The sequence below is a fragment of the Phalangium opilio genome, unplaced genomic scaffold, assembly GCF_054372755.1.
Source record: "Phalangium opilio isolate 3A_F unplaced genomic scaffold, DU_Popi_V2 ptg000098l_1, whole genome shotgun sequence".
NCBI lineage: Eukaryota > Metazoa > Arthropoda > Arachnida > Opiliones > Phalangiidae > Phalangium > Phalangium opilio.
The window spans coordinates 2,349,094-2,366,746 of record NW_028324201.1 but is presented as its reverse complement, the minus strand read 5'-3'; the positions used below and the strand labels follow the sequence as shown (position 1 = coordinate 2,366,746).

Here is a 17,653-nt window from a genome sequence, read left to right as displayed (position 1 = left end):
AGATGATTATTGGAATGTAACGGAAGGGAAATTTATAATATTGCAATGCTTCAATAGCATTTGGATTAACATCCAACGGGCTTGTGGCGCAATGGATAACGCGTCTGCCTACGGAGCAGAAGGTTCCAGGTTCGAGTCCTGGCAAAGCTCGGTATTAACATTTAAAGATGATTATTAGAATATAACGGAAGGGAAATTTAAAATATTAAAATGCTTCAATAGCATTTAGATAAGCCTCCAACGGGCTTGTGGCGCAATGGATAACGCGTCTGCCTACGGAGCAAAAGATTCTAGGTTCGAGTCATGGCAAGCTCGGTGTTTATTTTAATTAAAGATCTTTTATGCGTCATAAAAATGCGTAAATACAATGTTTGGAAAAGTTTTTGATAGAACGAAGCAAGGACTTGTGGCGTAATGGATAAAGCGTCTGCCTTCGAAGCATAAGATTCCAGGTTCGAGTCCCGGCAAGCTCGGTATTAACATTTAAAGATGATTTTTAGAATATAACGGAAGGAAAATTTATAATATTGCAATGCTTCAATAGCGTTTAAATAAACCTCCAACGGGCTTGTGGCGCAATGGATAACGCGTCTGCCTACGGAGCAGAAGATTCCAGGTTCGAGTCCTGGCAAGCTCGGTATTAACATTTAAAGATGACTATTAGAATATAACGGAAGGGAAATTTAAAATATTAAAATGCTTCAATAGCATTTTGATAAACCTTCAACGGCCTTGTGGCGCAATGGATAACGCGTCTGCCTTCGAAGCAAAAGATTCCAGGTTTGAGTCCCGGCAAGCTCGGTATTAACATTTAAAGATGATTTTTAGAATATAAAGATTTGTCCACATTGAACTCGGGCTCGCGTGTTCGCGCCTTCCTCTATTCGCAACTTCGCAACAGATCACGAAAAACATTTGCACTTGTGTTCTGATACACGCAAAAATGTTGCTTTTCCCATTCTGAGAGCCAATAAAGTTTGAGCAATCATTGCGCCATCTGCCCTCTCCATCGACGTTGTCCAAAGAGAAAAACGAAACTAATCGCCCCAGCCTTCCTCTCGCCTGTGATTGGTGCTTTTCTCGCGAAGGCGCAAAATTCTTGGCCTAGTCGCAAGAAATTTGTATCTTCGCGAGGTGAGGACGCAAAGTAGCGAAAACAAAATGTGGACAGTAGCGCGATCTTGCAAACATCAAAGCGAAGATGCGAACTCGCAAGATGTGTCAGTCTGGACAGGCCTTATCGGAAGGAAAATTTATAAGATTGCAATGCTTCAATAGCATTTAAATAAACCTCCAACGGGCTTGTGGAGCAATGGATAACGCGTCTGCCGACGGAGCAAAAGATTCTAGGTTCGAGTCCTGGCAAGCTCGGTGTTTATTTTAATTAAAGATCTTTTATGCGTCATGAAAATGCATAAATACAATGTTTGGAAAAGTTTTTGATAGAACGAAGCAAGGGCTTGTGGCGTAATGGATAACGCGTCTGCCTTCGAAGCAGAAGATTCCAGGTTCGAGTCCTGGCAAGCTCGGTATTAACATTTAAAGATGATTATTAGAATATAACGGAAGGGAAATTTATAATATTGCATTGCTTCAATAGCATTTAGATTAACCTCGAAGGGGCTTGTGGCGCAATGGATAACGCGTCTGCCTACGGAGCAGAAGATTTAAGGTTCGAGTTCTGCCAAGCTCGGTATTAACATTTAAAGATGATTATTGGAATGTAACGGAAGGGAAATTTATAATATTGCAATGCTTGAATAGCATTTGGATTAACCTCCAACGGGCTTGTAGCGCAATGTATAACGCGTCTGCCTACGGAGCAGAAGGTTCCAGGTTCGAGTCCTGGCAAAGCTCGGTATTAACATTTAAAGATGATTATTAGAATATAACGGAAGGGAAATTTATAATATTGCAATACTTCAACAGCATTTAGATTGACCTCCAACGGGCTTGTGGCACAATGGATAACGCGTATGCCTACGGAGCAAAAGATTCTAGGTTCGAGTCATGGCAAGCTCGGTGTTTATTTTAATTAAAGATCTTTTATGCGTCATAAAAATCCATAACTACAATGTTTGGAAAAGTTTTTGATAGAACGAAGCAAGGGCTTGTGGCGTAATGGATAACGCGTCTGCCTTCGAAGCAGAAGATTCCAGGTTCGAGTCCTGGCAAGCTCGGTATCAACATTTAAAGATGATTATTAGAATATAACGGAAGGGAAATTTATAATATTGCAATGCTTCAAAAGCATTTAGATTGACCTCCAACGGGCTTGTGGCGCAATGGATAACGCGTCTGCCTACGGAGCAAAAGATTCCAGGTTCGAGTCATGGCAAGCTCGGTATTAACATTTAAAGATGATTATTAGAATATAACGGAAGGGAAATTTATAATATTGCAATGCTTCAATAGCATTTAGATTGACCTCCAGCGGGCTTGTGGCGCAATGGATAGCGCGTCTGCCTACGGAGCAGAAGATTCCAGGTTCGAGTCCTGGCAAGCTCGGTATTAACATTTAAAGATGATTATTAGAATATAACGGAAGGGAAATTTATAATATTGCAATGCTTCAATAGCATTTAAATAAACCTCCAACGGGCTTGTGGCGCAATGGATAACGCGTCTGCCTACGGAGCAAAAGAATCTAGGTTTGAGTCATGGCAAGCTCGGTGTTTATTTTAATTAAAGATCTTTTATGCGTCATAAAAATGCATAAATACAATGTTTGGAAAAGTTTTTGATAGAAGGAAGCAAGGGCTTGTGGCGTAATGGATAACGCGTCTGCCTTCGAAGCAAAAGATTCCAGGTTCGAGTCCCGGGAAGCTCGGTATTAACGTTTAAAGATGATTATTTGAATATAACAGAAGGGAAATTTATAATATTGCAGTGCTTCAATAGCATTTAGATTAACCTCCAACGGGCTTGTAGCGTAATGGATAATGCGTCTGCCTTCGAAGCAGAAGATTCCAGGTTCGAGTCCTGGCAAGCTCGGTATTAACATTTAAAGATGATTTTCAGAATGTAACGGAAGGGAAATTTAAAATATTGCAATGCTTCAATAGCATTTAGATTAACCTCCAACGGGCTTGTCGCGCAATGGATAACGCGTCTGCCTTCGAAGCAGAAGATTTCAGGTTCGAGTCCTGGCAAGCTTGGTATTAACGTTTAAAGATGATTATTTGAATATAACAGAAGGGAAATTTATAATATTGCAATGCTTCAATAGCATTTAGATTAACCTCCAACGGGCTTGTAGCGTAATGGATAACGCGTCTGCCTTCGAAGCAGAAGATTCCAGGTTCGAGTCCTGGCAAGCTCGGTATTAACATTTAAAGATGATTTTCAGAATGTAACGCAAGGGAAATTTATAATATTGCAATGCTTCAATAGCATTTAAATTAACCTCCAGCGGGCTTGTCGCGCAATGGATAACGCGTCTGCCTACGGAGCAAAAGATTCCAGGTTCGAGTCCTGGCAAGCTCGGTATTAAAATTTAAAGATGATTATTAGAATATAACGCAAGGGAAATTTATAACATTGCAATGCTTCAATAGCATTTAGATTAACCACCAACGGGCTTGTGGCGCAATGGATAACGCGTCTGCCTACAGAGCAAAAGATTCTAGGTTCGAGTCATGGCAAGCTCGGTGTTTATTTTAATTAAAGATCTTTTATGCGTCATAAAAATGCATAAATACAATGTTTGGAAAAGTTTTTGATAGAACGAAGCAAGAGCTTGTAGCGTAATGGATAACGCGTCTGCCTTCGATGCAGAAGATTCCAGGTTCGAGTCCTGGCAAGCTCGGTATTAACATTTAAAGATGATTATTTGAATATAACGGAAGAGAAATTTATAATATTGCAATGCTTCAATAGCATTTAGATTAACCTCCAACGGGCTTGTAGCGCAATGGATAACGCGTCTGAATACGGAGCAGAAGATTCCAGGTTCGAGTCCTGGCAAGCTTGGTATTAACGTTTAAAGATGATTATTTGAATATATCAGAAGGGAAATTTATAATATTGCAGTGCTTCAATAGCATTTAGATTAACCTCCAACGGGCTTGTAGCGTAATGGATAACGCGTCTGCCTTCGAAGCAGAAGATTCCAGGTTCGAGTCCTGGCAAGCTCGGTATTAACATTTAAAGATGATTATTGGAATGTAACGGAAGGGAAATTTATAATATTGCAATGCTTCAATAGCATTTGGATTAACATCCAACGGGCTTGTGGCGCAATGGATAACGCGTCTGCCTACGGAGCAGAAGGTTCCAGGTTCGAGTCCTGGCAAAGCTCGGTATTAACATTTAAAGATGATTATTAGAATATAACGGAAGGGAAATTTAAAATATTAAAATGCTTCAATAGCATTTAGATAAGCCTCCAACGGGCTTGTGGCGCAATGGATAACGCGTCTGCCTACGGAGCAAAAGATTCTAGGTTCGAGTCATGGCAAGCTCGGTGTTTATTTTAATTAAAGATCTTTTATGCGTCATAAAAATGCGTAAATACAATGTTTGGAAAAGTTTTTGATAGAACGAAGCAAGGGCTTGTGGCGTAATGGATAAAGCGTCTGCCTTCGAAGCATAAGATTCCAGGTTCGAGTCCCGGCAAGCTCGGTATTAACATTTAAAGATGATTTTTAGAATATAACGGAAGGAAAATTTATAATATTGCAATGCTTCAATAGCGTTTAAATAAACCTCCAACGGGCTTGTGGCGCAATGGATAACGCGTCTGCCTACGGAGCAGAAGATTCCAGGTTCGAGTCCTGGCAAGCTCGGTATTAACATTTAAAGATGACTATTAGAATATAACGGAAGGGAAATTTAAAATATTAAAATGCTTCAATAGCATTTTGATAAACCTTCAACGGGCTTGTGGCGCAATGGATAACGCGTCTGCCTTCGAAGCAAAAGATTCCAGGTTTGAGTCCCGGCAAGCTCGGTATTAACATTTAAAGATGATTTTTAGAATATAAAGATTTGTCCACATTGAACTCGGGCTCGCGTGTTCGCGCCTTCCTCTATTCGCAACTTCGCAACAGATCACGAAAAACATTTGCACTTGTGTTCTGATACACGCAAAAATGTTGCTTTTCCCATTCTGAGAGCCAATAAAGTTTGAGCAATCATTGCGCCATCTGCCCTCTCCATCGACGTTGTCCAAAGAGAAAAACGAAACTAATCGCCCCAGCCTTCCTCTCGCCTGTGATTGGTGCTTTTCTCGCGAAGGCGCAAAATTCTTGGCCTAGTCGCAAGAAATTTGTATCTTCGCGAGGTGAGGACGCAAAGTAGCGAAAACAAAATGTGGACAGTAGCGCGATCTTGCAAACATCAAAGCGAAGATGCGAACTCGCAAGATGTGTCAGTCTGGACAGGCCTTATCGGAAGGAAAATTTATAAGATTGCAATGCTTCAATAGCATTTAAATAAACCTCCAACGGGCTTGTGGAGCAATGGATAACGCGTCTGCCGACGGAGCAAAAGATTCTAGGTTCGAGTCCTGGCAAGCTCGGTGTTTATTTTAATTAAAGATCTTTTATGCGTCATGAAAATGCATAAATACAATGTTTGTAAAAGTTTTTGATAGAACGAAGCAAGGGCTTGTGGCGTAATGGATAACGCGTCTGCCTTCGAAGCAGAAGATTCCAGGTTCGAGTCCTGGCAAGCTCGGTATTAACATTTAAAGATGATTATTAGAATATAACGGAAGGGAAATTTATAATATTGCATTGCTTCAATAGCATTTAGATTAACCTCGAAGGGGCTTGTGGCGCAATGGATAACGCGTCTGCCTACGGAGCAGAAGGTTCCAGGTTCGAGTCCTGGCGAAGCTCGGTATTAACATTTAAAGATGATTATTAGAATATAACGGAAGGGAAATTTATAATATTGCAATACTTCAACAGCATTTAGATTGACCTCCAACGGGCTTGTGGCACAATGGATAACGCGTATGCCTACGGAGCAAAAGATTCTAGGTTCGAGTCATGGCAAGCTCGGTGTTTATTTTAATTAAAGATCTTTTATGCGTCATAAAAATCCATAACTACAATGTTTGGAAAAGTTTTTGATAGAACGAAGCAAGGGCTTGTGGCGTAATGGATAACGCGTCTGCCTTCGAAGCAGAAGATTCCAGGTTCGAGTCCTGGCAAGCTCGGTATCAACATTTAAAGATGATTATTAGAATATAACGGAAGGGAAATTTGTAATATTGCAATGCTTCAAAAGCATTTAGATTGACCTCCAACGGGCTTGTGGCGCAATGGATAACGCGTCTGCCTACGGAGCAAAAGATTCCAGGTTCGAGTCATGGCAAGCTCGGTATTAACATTTAAAGATGATTATTAGAATATAACGGAAGGGAAATTTATAATATTGCAATGCTTCAATAGCATTTAAATAAACCTCCAACGGGCTTGTGGCGCAATGGATAACGCGTCTGCCTACGGAGCAAAAGAATCTAGGTTTGAGTCATGGCAAGCTCGGTGTTTATTTTAATTAAAGATCTTTTATGCGTCATAAAAATGCATAAATACAATGTTTGGAAAAGTTTTTGATAGAAGGAACCAAGGGCTTGTGGCGTAATGGATAACGCGTCTGCCTTCGAAGCAAAAGATTCCAGGTTCGAGTCCCGGGAAGCTCGGTATTAACGTTTAAAGATGATTATTTGAATATAACAGAAGGGAAATTTATAATATTGCAGTGCTTCAATAGCATTTAGATTAACCTCCAACGGGCTTGTAGCGTAATGGATAACGCGTCTGCCTTCGAAGCAGAAGATTCCAGGTTCGAGTCCTGGCAAGCTCGGTATTAACATTTAAAGATGATTTTCAGAATGTAACGGAAGGGAAATTTAAAATATTGCAATGCTTCAATAGCATTTAGATTAACCTCCAACGGGCTTGTCGCGCAATGGATAACGCGTCTGCCTTCGAAGCAGAAGATTTCAGGTTCGAGTCCTGGCAAGCTTGGTATTAACGTTTAAAGATGATTATTTGAATATAACAGAAGGGAAATTTATAATATTGCAATGCTTCAATAGCATTTAGATTAACCTCCAACGGGCTTGTAGCGTAATGGATAACGCGTCTGCCTTCGAAGCAGAAGATTCCAGGTTCGAGTCCTGGCAAGCTCGGTATTAACATTTAAAGATGATTTTCAGAATGTAACGCAAGGGAAATTTATAATATTGCAATGCTTCAATAGCATTTAAATTAACCTCCAGCGGGCTTGTCGCGCAATGGATAACGCGTCTGCCTACGGAGCAAAAGATTCCAGGTTCGAGTCCAGGCAAGCTCGGTATTAAAATTTAAAGATGATTATTAGAATATAACGCAAGGGAAATTTATAACATTGCAATGCTTCAATAGCATTTAGATTAACCACCAACGGGCTTGTGGCGCAATGGATAACGCGTCTGCCTACAGAGCAAAAGATTCTAGGTTCGAGTCATGGCAAGCTCGGTGTTTATTTTAATTAAAGATCTTTTATGCGTCATAAAAATGCATAAATACAATGTTTGGAAAAGTTTTTGATAGAACGAAGCAAGAGCTTGTAGCGTAATGGATAACGCGTCTGCCTTCGATGCAGAAGATTCCAGGTTCGAGTCCTGGCAAGCTCGGTATTAACATTTAAAGATGATTATTTGAATATAACGGAAGAGAAATTTATAATATTGCAATGCTTCAATAGCATTTAGATTAACCTCCAACGGGCTTGTAGCGCAATGGATAACGCGTCTGAATACGGAGCAGAAGATTCCAGGTTCGAGTCCTGGCAAGCTTGGTATTAACGTTTAAAGATGATTATTTGAATATATCAGAAGGGAAATTTATAATATTGCAATGCTTCAATAGCATTTAGATTAACCTCCAACGGGCTTGTAGCGTAATGGATAACGCGTCTGCCTTCGAAGCAGAAGATTCCAGGTTCGAGTCCTGGCAAGCTCGGTATTAACATTTAAAGATGATTTTCAGAATGTAACGGAAGGGAAATTTATAATATTGCAATGCTTCAATAGCATTTAGATTAACCTCCAACGGGCTTGTCGCGCAATGGATAATAATAATAATAATAATAATATAAGCTTTTGTCTATGAAGGGATATCCACACTAAGCCTGTGGCTTGTTTACAGGTGGGTCCCTTTACAGTGCATAGAGGGGTGGTGGCTAGCCCCTATGCCACAGCTAACCTACAGCGCCCTATACTAACTATTACCGTTAACCTCTGCAAGTTTTTGATGGAAAGGAGAAACCGGGTAAGACCGCGGAGGAAAACTCCTTTTAACAAGCGGGGAGAGAACTTGCAAACTCTACGCAGAAGGATTTGTTCCCAGATTTTCACCCGGTGCCACAGTTCGGGATCGAACCCGGGATCCTCTTGCTGCGAGGCGAAAGCGCTAACCGCTACGCCACCCCACTGCCTACGCGCGTCTGCCTACGGAGCAAAAGATTCTAGGTTCGAGTCCTGGCAAGCTCGGTATTTATTTTAATTAAAGATCTTTTATGCGTCATAAAAATGCATAAATACAATGTTTGGAAAAGTTTTTGATAGAAGGAAGCAAGGGCTTGTGGCGTAATGGATAACGCGTCTGCCTTCGAAGCAGAAGATTCCAGGTTCGAGTCCTGGCAAGCTTGGTATTAACGTTTAAAGATGATTATTTGAATATAACCGAAGGGAAATTTATAATATTGCAATGCTTCAATAGCATTTAGATTAACCTCCAACGGGCTTGTAGCGTAATGGATAACGCGTCTGCCTTCGAAGCAGAAGATTCCAGGTTCGAGTCCTGGCAAGCTCGGTATTAACATTTAAAGATGATTTTCAGAATGTAACGCAAGGGAAATTTATAATATTGCAATGCTTCAATAGCATTTAGATTAACCTCCAACGGGCTTGTCGCGCAATGGATAACGCGTCTGCCTACGGAGCAAAAGATTCCAGGTTCGAGTCCTGGCAAGCTCGGTATTAAAATTTAAAGATGATGATTATTAGAATATAACGCAAGGGAAATTTATAACATTGCAATGCTTCAATAGCATTTAGATAAACCACAAACGGGCTTGTGGCGCAATGGATAACGCGTCTGCCTACAGAGCAAAAGATTCTAGGTTCGAGTCATGGCAAGCTCGGTGTTTATTTTAATTAAAGATCTTTTATGCGTCATAAAAATGCATAAATACAATGTTTGGAAAAGTTTTTGACAGAACGAAGCAAGAGCTTGTAGCGTAATGGATAACGCGTCTGCCTTCGATGCAGAAGATTCCAGGTTCGAGTCCTGGCAAGCTCGGTATTAACATTTAAAGATGATTATTTGAATATAACGGAAGAGAAATTTATAATATTGCAATGCTTCAATAGCATTTAGATTAACCTCCAACGGGCTTGTAGCGTAATGGATAACGCGTCTGCCTTCGAAGCAGAAGATTCCAGGTTCGAGTCCTGGCAAGCTCGGTATTAACATTTAAAGATGATTTTAGAATGTAACGGAAGGGAAATTTAAAATATTGCAATGCTTCAATAGCATTTAGATTAAACTCCAACGGGCTTGTCGCGCAATGGATAACGCGTCTGCCTTCGAAGCAGAAGATTCCAGGTTCGAGTCCTGGCAAGCTTGGTATTAACGTTTAAAGATGATTATTTGAATATAACCGAAGGGAAATTTATAATATTGCAATGCTTCAATAGCATTTAGATTAACCTCCAACGGGCTTGTAGCGTAATGGATAACGCGTCTGCCTTCGAAGCAGAAGATTCCAGGTTCGAGTCCTGGCAAGCTCGGTATTAACATTTAAAGATGATTTTCAGAATGTAACGCAAGGGAAATTTATAATATTGCAATGCTTCAATAGCATTTAGATTAACCTCCAACGGGCTTGTCGCGCAATGGATAACGCGTCTGCCTACGGAGCAAAAGATTCCAGGTTCGAGTCCTGGCAAGCTCGGTATTAAAATTTAAAGATGATGATTATTAGAATATAACGCAAGGGAAATTTATAACATTGCAATGCTTCAATAGCATTTAGATAAACCACCAACGGGCTTGTGGCGCAATGGATAACGCGTCTGCCTACAGAGCAAAAGATTCTAGGTTCGAGTCATGGCAAGCTCGGTGTTTATTTTAATTAAAGATCTTTTATGCGTCATAAAAATGCATAAATACAATGTTTGGAAAAGTTTTTGATAGAACGAAGCAAGAGCTTGTAGCGTAATGGATAACGCGTCTGCCTTCGATGCAGAAGATTCCAGGTTCGAGTCCTGGCAAGCTCGGTATTAACATTTAAAGATGATTATTTGAATATAACGGAAGAGAAATTTATAATATTGCAATGCTTCAATAGCATTTAGATTAACCTCCAACGGGCTTGTAGCGCAATGGATAACGCGTCTGAATACGGAGCAGAAGATTCCAGGTTCGAGTCCTGGCAAGCTTGGTATTAACGTTTAAAGATGATTATTTGAATATATCAGAAGGGAAATTTATAATATTGCAGTGCTTCAATAGCATTTAGATTAACCTCCAACGGGCTTGTAGCGTAATGGATAACGCGTCTGCCTTCGAAGCAGAAGATTCCAGGTTCGAGTCCTGGCAAGCTCGGTATTAACATTTAAAGATGATTTTCAGAATGTAACGGAAGGGAAATTTATAATATTGCAATGCTTCAATAGCATTTAGATTAACCTCCAACGGGCTTGTCGCGCAATGGATAACGCGTCTGCCTACGGAGCAAAAGATTCTAGGTTCGAGTCCTGGCAAGCTCGGTATTTATTTTAATTAAAGATCTTTTATGCGTCATAAAAATGCATAAATACAATGTTTGGAAAAGTTTTTGATAGAAGGAAGCAAGGGCTTGTGGCGTAATGGATAACGCGTCTGCCTTCGAAGCAGAAGATTCCAGGTTCGAGTCCTGGCAAGCTTGGTATTAACGTTTAAAGATGATTATTTGAATATAACAGAAGGGAAATTTATAATATTGCAATGCTTCAATAGCATTTAGATTAACCTCCAACGGGCTTGTAGCGTAATGGATAACGCGTCTGCCTTCGAAGCAGAAGATTCCAGGTTCGAGTCCTGGCAAGCTCGGTATTAACATTTAAAGATGATTTTAGAATGTAACGGAAGGGAAATTTAAAATATTGCAATGCTTCAATAGCATTTAGATTAACCTCCAACGGGCTTGTCGCGCAATGGATAACGCGTCTGCCTTCGAAGCAGAAGATTCCAGGTTCGAGTCCTGGCAAGCTCGGTATTAACATTTAAAGATGATTTTCAGAATGTAACGCAAGGGAAATTTATAATATTGCAATGCTTCAATAGCATTTAGATTAACCTCCAACGGGCTTGTCGCGCAATGGATAACGCGTCTGCCTACGGAGCAAAAGATTCCAGGTTCGAGTCCTGGCAAGCTCGGTATTAAAATTTAAAGATGATGATTATTAGAATATAACGCAAGGGAAATTTATAATATTGCAATGCTTCAATAGCATTTAGATTAACCTCCAACGGGCTTGTAGCGTAATGGATAACGCGTCTGCCTTCGAAGCAGAAGATTCCAGGTTCGAGTCCTGGCAAGCTCGGTATTAACATTTAAAGATGATTTTCAGAATGTAACGCAAGGGAAATTTATAATATTGCAATGCTTCAATAGCATTTAGATTAACCTCCAACGGGCTTGTCGCGCAATGGATAACGCGTCTGCCTACGGAGCAAAAGATTCCAGGTTCGAGTCCTGGCAAGCTCGGTATTAAAATTTAAAGATGATGATTATTAGAATATAACGCAAGGGAAATTTATAACATTGCAATGCTTCAATAGCATTTAGATAAACCACAAACGGGCTTGTGGCGCAATGGATAACGCGTCTGCCTACAGAGCAAAAGATTCTAGGTTCGAGTCATGGCAAGCTCGGTGTTTATTTTAATTAAAGATCTTTTATGCGTCATAAAAATGCATAAATACAATGTTTGGAAAAGTTTTTGATAGAACGAAGCAAGAGCTTGTAGCGTAATGGATAACGCGTCTGCCTTCGATGCAGAAGATTCCAGGTTCGAGTCCTGGCAAGCTCGGTATTAACATTTAAAGATGATTATTTGAATATAACGGAAGAGAAATTTATAATATTGCAATGCTTCAATAGCATTTAGATTAACCTCCAACGGGCTTGTAGCGTAATGGATAACGCGTCTGCCTTCGAAGCAGAAGATTCCAGGTTCGAGTCCTGGCAAGCTCGGTATTAACATTTAAAGATGATTTTAGAATGTAACGGAAGGGAAATTTAAAATATTGCAATGCTTCAATAGCATTTAGATTAACCTCCAACGGGCTTGTCGCGCAATGGATAACGCGTCTGCCTTCGAAGCAGAAGATTCCAGGTTCGAGTCCTGGCAAGCTTGGTATTAACGTTTAAAGATGATTATTTGAATATAACCGAAGGGAAATTTATAATATTGCAATGCTTCAATAGCATTTAGATTAACCTCCAACGGGCTTGTAGCGTAATGGATAACGCGTCTGCCTTCGAAGCAGAAGATTCCAGGTTCGAGTCCTGGCAAGCTCGGTATTAACATTTAAAGATGATTTTCAGAATGTAACGCAAGGGAAATTTATAATATTGCAATGCTTCAATAGCATTTAGATTAACCTCCAACGGGCTTGTCGCGCAATGGATAACGCGTCTGCCTACGGAGCAAAAGATTCCAGGTTCGAGTCCTGGCAAGCTCGGTATTAAAATTTAAAGATGATGATTATTAGAATATAACGCAAGGGAAATTTATAACATTGCAATGCTTCAATAGCATTTAGATAAACCACCAACGGGCTTGTGGCGCAATGGATAACGCGTCTGCCTACAGAGCAAAAGATTCTAGGTTCGAGTCATGGCAAGCTCGGTGTTTATTTTAATTAAAGATCTTTTATGCGTCATAAAAATGCATAAATACAATGTTTGGAAAGGTTTTTGATAGAACGAAGCAAGAGCTTGTAGCGTAATGGATAACGCGTCTGCCTTCGATGCAGAAGATTCCAGGTTCGAGTCCTGGCAAGCTCGGTATTAACATTTAAAGATGATTATTTGAATATAACGGAAGAGAAATTTATAATATTGCAATGCTTCAATAGCATTTAGATTAACCTCCAACGGGCTTGTAGCGCAATGGATAACGCGTCTGAATACGGAGCAGAAGATTCCAGGTTCGAGTCCTGGCAAGCTCGGTATTAACATTTAAAGATGATTTTCAGAATGTAACGGAAGGGAAATTTATAATATTGCAATGCTTCAATAGCATTTAAATAAACCTCCAACGGGCTGGTGGCGCAATGGATAACGCGTCTGCCTACGGAGCAAAAGATTCTAGGTTCGAGTCCTGGCAAGCTCGGTATTTATTTTAATTAAAGATCTTTTATGCGTCATAAAAATGCATAAATACAGTGTTTGGAAAAGTTTTTGATAGAAGGAAGCAAGGATTTGTGGCGTAATGGATAACGTGTCTGCCTTCGAAGCAGAAGATTCCAGGTTCGAGTCCTGGCAAGCTTGGTATTAACGTTTAAAGATGATTATTAGAATATAACAGAAGGGAAATTTATAATATTGCAATGCTTCAATAGCATTTAGATTAACCTCCAACGGGCTTGTAGCGTAATGGATAACGCGTCTGCCTTCGAAGCAGAAGATTCCAGGTTCGAGTCCTGGCAAGCTCGGTATTAACATTTAAAGATGATTTTCAGAATGTAACGGAAGGGAAATTTAAAATATTGCAATGCTTCAATAGCATTTAGATTAACCTCCAACGGGCTTGTCGCGCAATGGATAACGCGTCTGCCTTCGAAGCAGAAGATTCTATGTTCGAGTCCTGGCAAGCTTGGTATTAACGTTTAAAGATGATTATTTGAATATAACAGAAGGGAAATTTATAATATTGCAATGCTTCAATAGCATTTAGATTAACCTCCAACGGGCTTGTAGCGTAATGGATAACGCGTCTGCCTTCGAAGCAGAAGATTCCAGGTTCGAGTCCTGGCAAGCTCGGTATTAACATTTAAAGATGATTTTCAGAATGTAACGGAAGGGAAATTTATAATATTGCAATGCTTCAATAGCATTTAGATTAACCTCCAACGGGCTTGTCGCGCAATGGATAACGCGTCTGCCTACGGAGCAAAAGATTCCAGGTTCGAGTCCTGGCAAGCTCGGTATTAAATTTTAAAGATGATTATTAGAATATAACGCAAGGGAAATTTATAACATTGCAATGCTTCAATAGCATTTAGATAAACCACCAACGGGCTTGTGGCGCAATGGATAACGCGTCTGCCTACAGAGCAAAAGATTCTAGGTTCGAGTCATGGCAAGCTCGGTGTTTATTTTAATTAAAGATCTTTTATGCGTCATAAAAATGCATAAATACAATGTTTGGAAAAGTTTTTGATAGAACGAAGCAAGAGCTTGTAGCGTAATGGATAACGCGTCTGCCTTCGATGCAGAAGATTCCAGGTTCGAGTCCTGGCAAGCTCGGTATTAACATTTAAAGATGATTATTTGAATATAACGGAAGAGAAATTTATAATATTGCAATGCTTCAATAGCATTTAGATTAACCTCCAACGGGCTTGTAGCGCAATGGATAACGCGTCTGAATACGGAGCAGAAGATTCCAGGTTCGAGTCCTGGCAAGCTCGGTATTAACATTTAAAGATGATTTTCAGAATGTAACGGAAGGGAAATTTATAATATTGCAATGCTTCAATAGCATTTAAATAAACCTCCAACGGGCTGGTGGCGCAATGGATAACGCGTCTGCCTACGGAGCAAAAGATTCTAGGTTCGAGTCCTGGCAAGCTCGGTATTTATTTTAATTAAAGATCTTTTATGCGTCATAAAAATGCATAAATACAGTGTTTGGAAAAGTTTTTGATAGAAGGAAGCAAGGATTTGTGGCGTAATGGATAACGTGTCTGCCTTCGAAGCAGAAGATTCCAGGTTCGAGTCCTGGCAAGCTTGGTATTAACGTTTAAAGATGATTATTAGAATATAACAGAAGGGAAATTTATAATATTGCAATGCTTCAATAGCATTTAGATTAACCTCCAACGGGCTTGTAGCGTAATGGATAACGCGTCTGCCTTCGAAGCAGAAGATTCCAGGTTCGAGTCCTGGCAAGCTCGGTATTAACATTTAAAGATGATTTTCAGAATGTAACGGAAGGGAAATTTAAAATATTGCAATGCTTCAATAGCATTTAGATTAACCTCCAACGGGCTTGTCGCGCAATGGATAACGCGTCTGCCTTCGAAGCAGAAGATTCTATGTTCGAGTCCTGGCAAGCTTGGTATTAACGTTTAAAGATGATTATTTGAATATAACAGAAGGGAAATTTATAATATTGCAATGCTTCAATAGCATTTAGATTAACCTCCAACGGGCTTGTAGCGTAATGGATAACGCGTCTGCCTTCGAAGCAGAAGATTCCAGGTTCGAGTCCTGGCAAGCTCGGTATTAACATTTAAAGATGATTTTCAGAATGTAACGGAAGGGAAATTTATAATATTGCAATGCTTCAATAGCATTTAGATTAACCTCCAACGGGCTTGTCGCGCAATGGATAACGCGTCTGCCTACGGAGCAAAAGATTCAAGGTTCGAGTCCTGGCAAGCTCGGTATTAAATTTTAAAGATGATTATTAGAATATAACGCAAGGGAAATTTATAACATTGCAATGCTTCAATAGCATTTAGATAAACCACAAACGGGCTTGTGGCGCAATGGATAACGCGTCTGCCTACGGAGCAAAAGATTCCAGGTTCGAGTCCTGGCAAGCTCGGTATTAAAATTTAAAGATGATGATTATTAGAATATAACGCAAGGGAAATTTATAACATTGCAATGCTTCAATAGCATTTAGATAAACCACAAACGGGCTTGTGGCGCAATGGATAACGCGTCTGCCTACAGAGCAAAAGATTCTAGGTTCGAGTCATGGCAAGCTCGGTGTTTATTTTAATTAAAGATCTTTTATGCGTCATAAAAATGCATAAATACAATGTTTGGAAAAGTTTTTGATAGAACGAAGCAAGAGCTTGTAGCGTAATGGATAACGCGTCTGCCTTCGATGCAGAAGATTCCAGGTTCGAGTCCTGGCAAGCTCGGTATTAACATTTAAAGATGATTATTTGAATATAACGGAAGAGAAATTTATAATATTGCAATGCTTCAATAGCATTTAGATTAACCTCCAACGGGCTTGTAGCGTAATGGATAACGCGTCTGCCTTCGAAGCAGAAGATTCCAGGTTCGAGTCCTGGCAAGCTCGGTATTAACATTTAAAGATGATTTTAGAATGTAACGGAAGGGAAATTTAAAATATTGCAATGCTTCAATAGCATTTAGATTAACCTCCAACGGGCTTGTCGCGCAATGGATAACGCGTCTGCCTTCGAAGCAGAAGATTCCAGGTTCGAGTCCTGGCAAGCTTGGTATTAACGTTTAAAGATGATTATTTGAATATAACCGAAGGGAAATTTAAAATATTGCAATGCTTCAATAGCATTTAGATTAACCTCCAACGGGCTTGTCGCGCAATGGATAACGCGTCTGCCTTCGAAGCAGAAGATTCCAGGTTCGAGTCCTGGCAAGCTTGGTATTAACGTTTAAAGATGATTATTTGAATATAACCGAAGGGAAATTTATAATATTGCAATGCTTCAATAGCATTTAGATTAACCTCCAACGGGCTTGTAGCGTAATGGATAACGCGTCTGCCTTCGAAGCAGAAGATTCCAGGTTCGAGTCCTGGCAAGCTCGGTATTAACATTTAAAGATGATGATTATTAGAATATAACGCAAGGGAAATTTATAACATTGCAATGCTTCAATAGCATTTAGATAAACCACCAACGGGCTTGTGGCGCAATGGATAACGCGTCTGCCTACAGAGCAAAAGATTCTAGGTTCGAGTCTTGGCAAGCTCGGTGTTTATTTTAATTAAAGATCTTTTATGCGTCATAAAAATGCATAAATACAATGTTTGGAAAAGTTTTTGATAGAACGAAGCAAGAGCTTGTAGCGTAATGGATAACGCGTCTGCCTTCGATGCAGAAGATTCCAGGTTCGAGTCCTGGCAAGCTCGGTATTAACATTTAAAGATGATTATTTGAATACAACGGAAGAGAAATTTATAATATTGCAATGCTTCAATAGCATTTAGATTAACCTCCAACGGGCTTGTAGCGTAATGGATAACGCGTCTGCCTTCGAAGCAAAAGATTCCAGGTTCTAGTCCTGGCAAGCTCGGTATTAACATTTAAAGATGATTTTAGAATGTAACGGAAGGGAAATTTAAAATATTGCAATGCTTCAATAGCATTTAGATTAACCTCCAACGGGCTTGTCGCGCAATGGATAACGCGTCTGCCTTCGAAGCAGAAGATTCCAGGTTCGAGTCCTGGCAAGCTTGGTATTAACGTTTAAAGATGATTATTTTAATATAACCGAAGGGAAATTTATAATATTGCAATGCTTCAATAGCATTTAGATTAACCTCCAACGGGCTTGTAGCGTAATGGATAACGCGTCTGCCTTCGAAGCAGAAGATTCCAGGTTCGAGTCCTGGCAAGCTCGGTATTAACATTTAAAGATGATTTTCAGAATG

The 17,653-nt window shown here is 39.9% G+C and overlaps 49 non-coding genes across 49 annotated transcripts; all 49 read left to right on the top strand.

Moving 5' to 3' along the window:
• Window positions 1-77: 77 nt before the first annotated feature.
• On the top strand, window positions 78-151 carry TRNAR-ACG (transfer RNA arginine (anticodon ACG)). The gene has a single exon. It is a non-coding gene; the product is annotated as a tRNA-Arg (tRNA).
• Window positions 152-564: 413 nt separating this feature from the next.
• Window positions 565-637, top strand: TRNAR-ACG (transfer RNA arginine (anticodon ACG)). Its single transcript has one exon. It is a non-coding gene; the product is annotated as a tRNA-Arg (tRNA).
• An 819-nt stretch (window positions 638-1,456) lies between these two features.
• Window positions 1,457-1,529, top strand: TRNAR-UCG (transfer RNA arginine (anticodon UCG)). The gene has a single exon. It is a non-coding gene; the product is annotated as a tRNA-Arg (tRNA).
• Window positions 1,530-2,107: 578 nt separating this feature from the next.
• Window positions 2,108-2,180, top strand: TRNAR-UCG (transfer RNA arginine (anticodon UCG)). Its single transcript has one exon. It is a non-coding gene; the product is annotated as a tRNA-Arg (tRNA).
• Window positions 2,181-2,435: 255 nt separating this feature from the next.
• On the top strand, window positions 2,436-2,508 carry TRNAR-ACG (transfer RNA arginine (anticodon ACG)). Its single transcript has one exon. It is a non-coding gene; the product is annotated as a tRNA-Arg (tRNA).
• Window positions 2,509-2,921: 413 nt separating this feature from the next.
• On the top strand, window positions 2,922-2,994 carry TRNAR-UCG (transfer RNA arginine (anticodon UCG)). Its single transcript has one exon. It is a non-coding gene; the product is annotated as a tRNA-Arg (tRNA).
• Window positions 2,995-3,249: 255 nt separating this feature from the next.
• TRNAR-UCG (transfer RNA arginine (anticodon UCG)) lies at window positions 3,250-3,322 on the top strand. The gene has a single exon. It is a non-coding gene; the product is annotated as a tRNA-Arg (tRNA).
• Window positions 3,323-3,735: 413 nt separating this feature from the next.
• Window positions 3,736-3,808, top strand: TRNAR-UCG (transfer RNA arginine (anticodon UCG)). Its single transcript has one exon. It is a non-coding gene; the product is annotated as a tRNA-Arg (tRNA).
• A 255-nt stretch (window positions 3,809-4,063) lies between these two features.
• On the top strand, window positions 4,064-4,136 carry TRNAR-UCG (transfer RNA arginine (anticodon UCG)). The gene has a single exon. It is a non-coding gene; the product is annotated as a tRNA-Arg (tRNA).
• A 91-nt stretch (window positions 4,137-4,227) lies between these two features.
• Window positions 4,228-4,301, top strand: TRNAR-ACG (transfer RNA arginine (anticodon ACG)). Its single transcript has one exon. It is a non-coding gene; the product is annotated as a tRNA-Arg (tRNA).
• Window positions 4,302-4,714: 413 nt separating this feature from the next.
• Window positions 4,715-4,787, top strand: TRNAR-ACG (transfer RNA arginine (anticodon ACG)). The gene has a single exon. It is a non-coding gene; the product is annotated as a tRNA-Arg (tRNA).
• Window positions 4,788-5,606: 819 nt separating this feature from the next.
• TRNAR-UCG (transfer RNA arginine (anticodon UCG)) lies at window positions 5,607-5,679 on the top strand. The gene has a single exon. It is a non-coding gene; the product is annotated as a tRNA-Arg (tRNA).
• Window positions 5,680-5,770: 91 nt separating this feature from the next.
• Window positions 5,771-5,844, top strand: TRNAR-ACG (transfer RNA arginine (anticodon ACG)). The gene has a single exon. It is a non-coding gene; the product is annotated as a tRNA-Arg (tRNA).
• A 249-nt stretch (window positions 5,845-6,093) lies between these two features.
• TRNAR-UCG (transfer RNA arginine (anticodon UCG)) lies at window positions 6,094-6,166 on the top strand. The gene has a single exon. It is a non-coding gene; the product is annotated as a tRNA-Arg (tRNA).
• Window positions 6,167-6,743: 577 nt separating this feature from the next.
• TRNAR-UCG (transfer RNA arginine (anticodon UCG)) lies at window positions 6,744-6,816 on the top strand. Its single transcript has one exon. It is a non-coding gene; the product is annotated as a tRNA-Arg (tRNA).
• A 255-nt stretch (window positions 6,817-7,071) lies between these two features.
• TRNAR-UCG (transfer RNA arginine (anticodon UCG)) lies at window positions 7,072-7,144 on the top strand. The gene has a single exon. It is a non-coding gene; the product is annotated as a tRNA-Arg (tRNA).
• Window positions 7,145-7,557: 413 nt separating this feature from the next.
• On the top strand, window positions 7,558-7,630 carry TRNAR-UCG (transfer RNA arginine (anticodon UCG)). Its single transcript has one exon. It is a non-coding gene; the product is annotated as a tRNA-Arg (tRNA).
• Window positions 7,631-7,885: 255 nt separating this feature from the next.
• Window positions 7,886-7,958, top strand: TRNAR-UCG (transfer RNA arginine (anticodon UCG)). Its single transcript has one exon. It is a non-coding gene; the product is annotated as a tRNA-Arg (tRNA).
• Window positions 7,959-8,573: 615 nt separating this feature from the next.
• Window positions 8,574-8,646, top strand: TRNAR-UCG (transfer RNA arginine (anticodon UCG)). Its single transcript has one exon. It is a non-coding gene; the product is annotated as a tRNA-Arg (tRNA).
• A 91-nt stretch (window positions 8,647-8,737) lies between these two features.
• TRNAR-UCG (transfer RNA arginine (anticodon UCG)) lies at window positions 8,738-8,810 on the top strand. The gene has a single exon. It is a non-coding gene; the product is annotated as a tRNA-Arg (tRNA).
• A 416-nt stretch (window positions 8,811-9,226) lies between these two features.
• Window positions 9,227-9,299, top strand: TRNAR-UCG (transfer RNA arginine (anticodon UCG)). Its single transcript has one exon. It is a non-coding gene; the product is annotated as a tRNA-Arg (tRNA).
• Window positions 9,300-9,390: 91 nt separating this feature from the next.
• On the top strand, window positions 9,391-9,463 carry TRNAR-UCG (transfer RNA arginine (anticodon UCG)). Its single transcript has one exon. It is a non-coding gene; the product is annotated as a tRNA-Arg (tRNA).
• A 90-nt stretch (window positions 9,464-9,553) lies between these two features.
• On the top strand, window positions 9,554-9,626 carry TRNAR-UCG (transfer RNA arginine (anticodon UCG)). The gene has a single exon. It is a non-coding gene; the product is annotated as a tRNA-Arg (tRNA).
• A 91-nt stretch (window positions 9,627-9,717) lies between these two features.
• On the top strand, window positions 9,718-9,790 carry TRNAR-UCG (transfer RNA arginine (anticodon UCG)). Its single transcript has one exon. It is a non-coding gene; the product is annotated as a tRNA-Arg (tRNA).
• Window positions 9,791-10,206: 416 nt separating this feature from the next.
• TRNAR-UCG (transfer RNA arginine (anticodon UCG)) lies at window positions 10,207-10,279 on the top strand. Its single transcript has one exon. It is a non-coding gene; the product is annotated as a tRNA-Arg (tRNA).
• Window positions 10,280-10,534: 255 nt separating this feature from the next.
• Window positions 10,535-10,607, top strand: TRNAR-UCG (transfer RNA arginine (anticodon UCG)). The gene has a single exon. It is a non-coding gene; the product is annotated as a tRNA-Arg (tRNA).
• Window positions 10,608-10,856: 249 nt separating this feature from the next.
• On the top strand, window positions 10,857-10,929 carry TRNAR-UCG (transfer RNA arginine (anticodon UCG)). Its single transcript has one exon. It is a non-coding gene; the product is annotated as a tRNA-Arg (tRNA).
• A 91-nt stretch (window positions 10,930-11,020) lies between these two features.
• TRNAR-UCG (transfer RNA arginine (anticodon UCG)) lies at window positions 11,021-11,093 on the top strand. Its single transcript has one exon. It is a non-coding gene; the product is annotated as a tRNA-Arg (tRNA).
• Window positions 11,094-11,183: 90 nt separating this feature from the next.
• TRNAR-UCG (transfer RNA arginine (anticodon UCG)) lies at window positions 11,184-11,256 on the top strand. Its single transcript has one exon. It is a non-coding gene; the product is annotated as a tRNA-Arg (tRNA).
• A 258-nt stretch (window positions 11,257-11,514) lies between these two features.
• TRNAR-UCG (transfer RNA arginine (anticodon UCG)) lies at window positions 11,515-11,587 on the top strand. The gene has a single exon. It is a non-coding gene; the product is annotated as a tRNA-Arg (tRNA).
• Window positions 11,588-12,003: 416 nt separating this feature from the next.
• On the top strand, window positions 12,004-12,076 carry TRNAR-UCG (transfer RNA arginine (anticodon UCG)). Its single transcript has one exon. It is a non-coding gene; the product is annotated as a tRNA-Arg (tRNA).
• Window positions 12,077-12,167: 91 nt separating this feature from the next.
• TRNAR-UCG (transfer RNA arginine (anticodon UCG)) lies at window positions 12,168-12,240 on the top strand. Its single transcript has one exon. It is a non-coding gene; the product is annotated as a tRNA-Arg (tRNA).
• Window positions 12,241-12,330: 90 nt separating this feature from the next.
• On the top strand, window positions 12,331-12,403 carry TRNAR-UCG (transfer RNA arginine (anticodon UCG)). Its single transcript has one exon. It is a non-coding gene; the product is annotated as a tRNA-Arg (tRNA).
• A 91-nt stretch (window positions 12,404-12,494) lies between these two features.
• TRNAR-UCG (transfer RNA arginine (anticodon UCG)) lies at window positions 12,495-12,567 on the top strand. Its single transcript has one exon. It is a non-coding gene; the product is annotated as a tRNA-Arg (tRNA).
• Window positions 12,568-12,983: 416 nt separating this feature from the next.
• On the top strand, window positions 12,984-13,056 carry TRNAR-UCG (transfer RNA arginine (anticodon UCG)). Its single transcript has one exon. It is a non-coding gene; the product is annotated as a tRNA-Arg (tRNA).
• Window positions 13,057-13,633: 577 nt separating this feature from the next.
• TRNAR-UCG (transfer RNA arginine (anticodon UCG)) lies at window positions 13,634-13,706 on the top strand. Its single transcript has one exon. It is a non-coding gene; the product is annotated as a tRNA-Arg (tRNA).
• A 255-nt stretch (window positions 13,707-13,961) lies between these two features.
• On the top strand, window positions 13,962-14,034 carry TRNAR-UCG (transfer RNA arginine (anticodon UCG)). The gene has a single exon. It is a non-coding gene; the product is annotated as a tRNA-Arg (tRNA).
• Window positions 14,035-14,447: 413 nt separating this feature from the next.
• Window positions 14,448-14,520, top strand: TRNAR-UCG (transfer RNA arginine (anticodon UCG)). Its single transcript has one exon. It is a non-coding gene; the product is annotated as a tRNA-Arg (tRNA).
• Window positions 14,521-15,097: 577 nt separating this feature from the next.
• Window positions 15,098-15,170, top strand: TRNAR-UCG (transfer RNA arginine (anticodon UCG)). Its single transcript has one exon. It is a non-coding gene; the product is annotated as a tRNA-Arg (tRNA).
• A 255-nt stretch (window positions 15,171-15,425) lies between these two features.
• Window positions 15,426-15,498, top strand: TRNAR-UCG (transfer RNA arginine (anticodon UCG)). Its single transcript has one exon. It is a non-coding gene; the product is annotated as a tRNA-Arg (tRNA).
• A 255-nt stretch (window positions 15,499-15,753) lies between these two features.
• TRNAR-ACG (transfer RNA arginine (anticodon ACG)) lies at window positions 15,754-15,826 on the top strand. The gene has a single exon. It is a non-coding gene; the product is annotated as a tRNA-Arg (tRNA).
• Window positions 15,827-16,078: 252 nt separating this feature from the next.
• Window positions 16,079-16,151, top strand: TRNAR-UCG (transfer RNA arginine (anticodon UCG)). Its single transcript has one exon. It is a non-coding gene; the product is annotated as a tRNA-Arg (tRNA).
• A 91-nt stretch (window positions 16,152-16,242) lies between these two features.
• On the top strand, window positions 16,243-16,315 carry TRNAR-UCG (transfer RNA arginine (anticodon UCG)). Its single transcript has one exon. It is a non-coding gene; the product is annotated as a tRNA-Arg (tRNA).
• Window positions 16,316-16,405: 90 nt separating this feature from the next.
• TRNAR-UCG (transfer RNA arginine (anticodon UCG)) lies at window positions 16,406-16,478 on the top strand. The gene has a single exon. It is a non-coding gene; the product is annotated as a tRNA-Arg (tRNA).
• A 91-nt stretch (window positions 16,479-16,569) lies between these two features.
• Window positions 16,570-16,642, top strand: TRNAR-UCG (transfer RNA arginine (anticodon UCG)). Its single transcript has one exon. It is a non-coding gene; the product is annotated as a tRNA-Arg (tRNA).
• Window positions 16,643-16,733: 91 nt separating this feature from the next.
• TRNAR-UCG (transfer RNA arginine (anticodon UCG)) lies at window positions 16,734-16,806 on the top strand. The gene has a single exon. It is a non-coding gene; the product is annotated as a tRNA-Arg (tRNA).
• Window positions 16,807-17,058: 252 nt separating this feature from the next.
• TRNAR-UCG (transfer RNA arginine (anticodon UCG)) lies at window positions 17,059-17,131 on the top strand. Its single transcript has one exon. It is a non-coding gene; the product is annotated as a tRNA-Arg (tRNA).
• A 254-nt stretch (window positions 17,132-17,385) lies between these two features.
• On the top strand, window positions 17,386-17,458 carry TRNAR-UCG (transfer RNA arginine (anticodon UCG)). Its single transcript has one exon. It is a non-coding gene; the product is annotated as a tRNA-Arg (tRNA).
• Window positions 17,459-17,549: 91 nt separating this feature from the next.
• Window positions 17,550-17,622, top strand: TRNAR-UCG (transfer RNA arginine (anticodon UCG)). The gene has a single exon. It is a non-coding gene; the product is annotated as a tRNA-Arg (tRNA).
• Window positions 17,623-17,653: the final 31 nt, after the last annotated feature.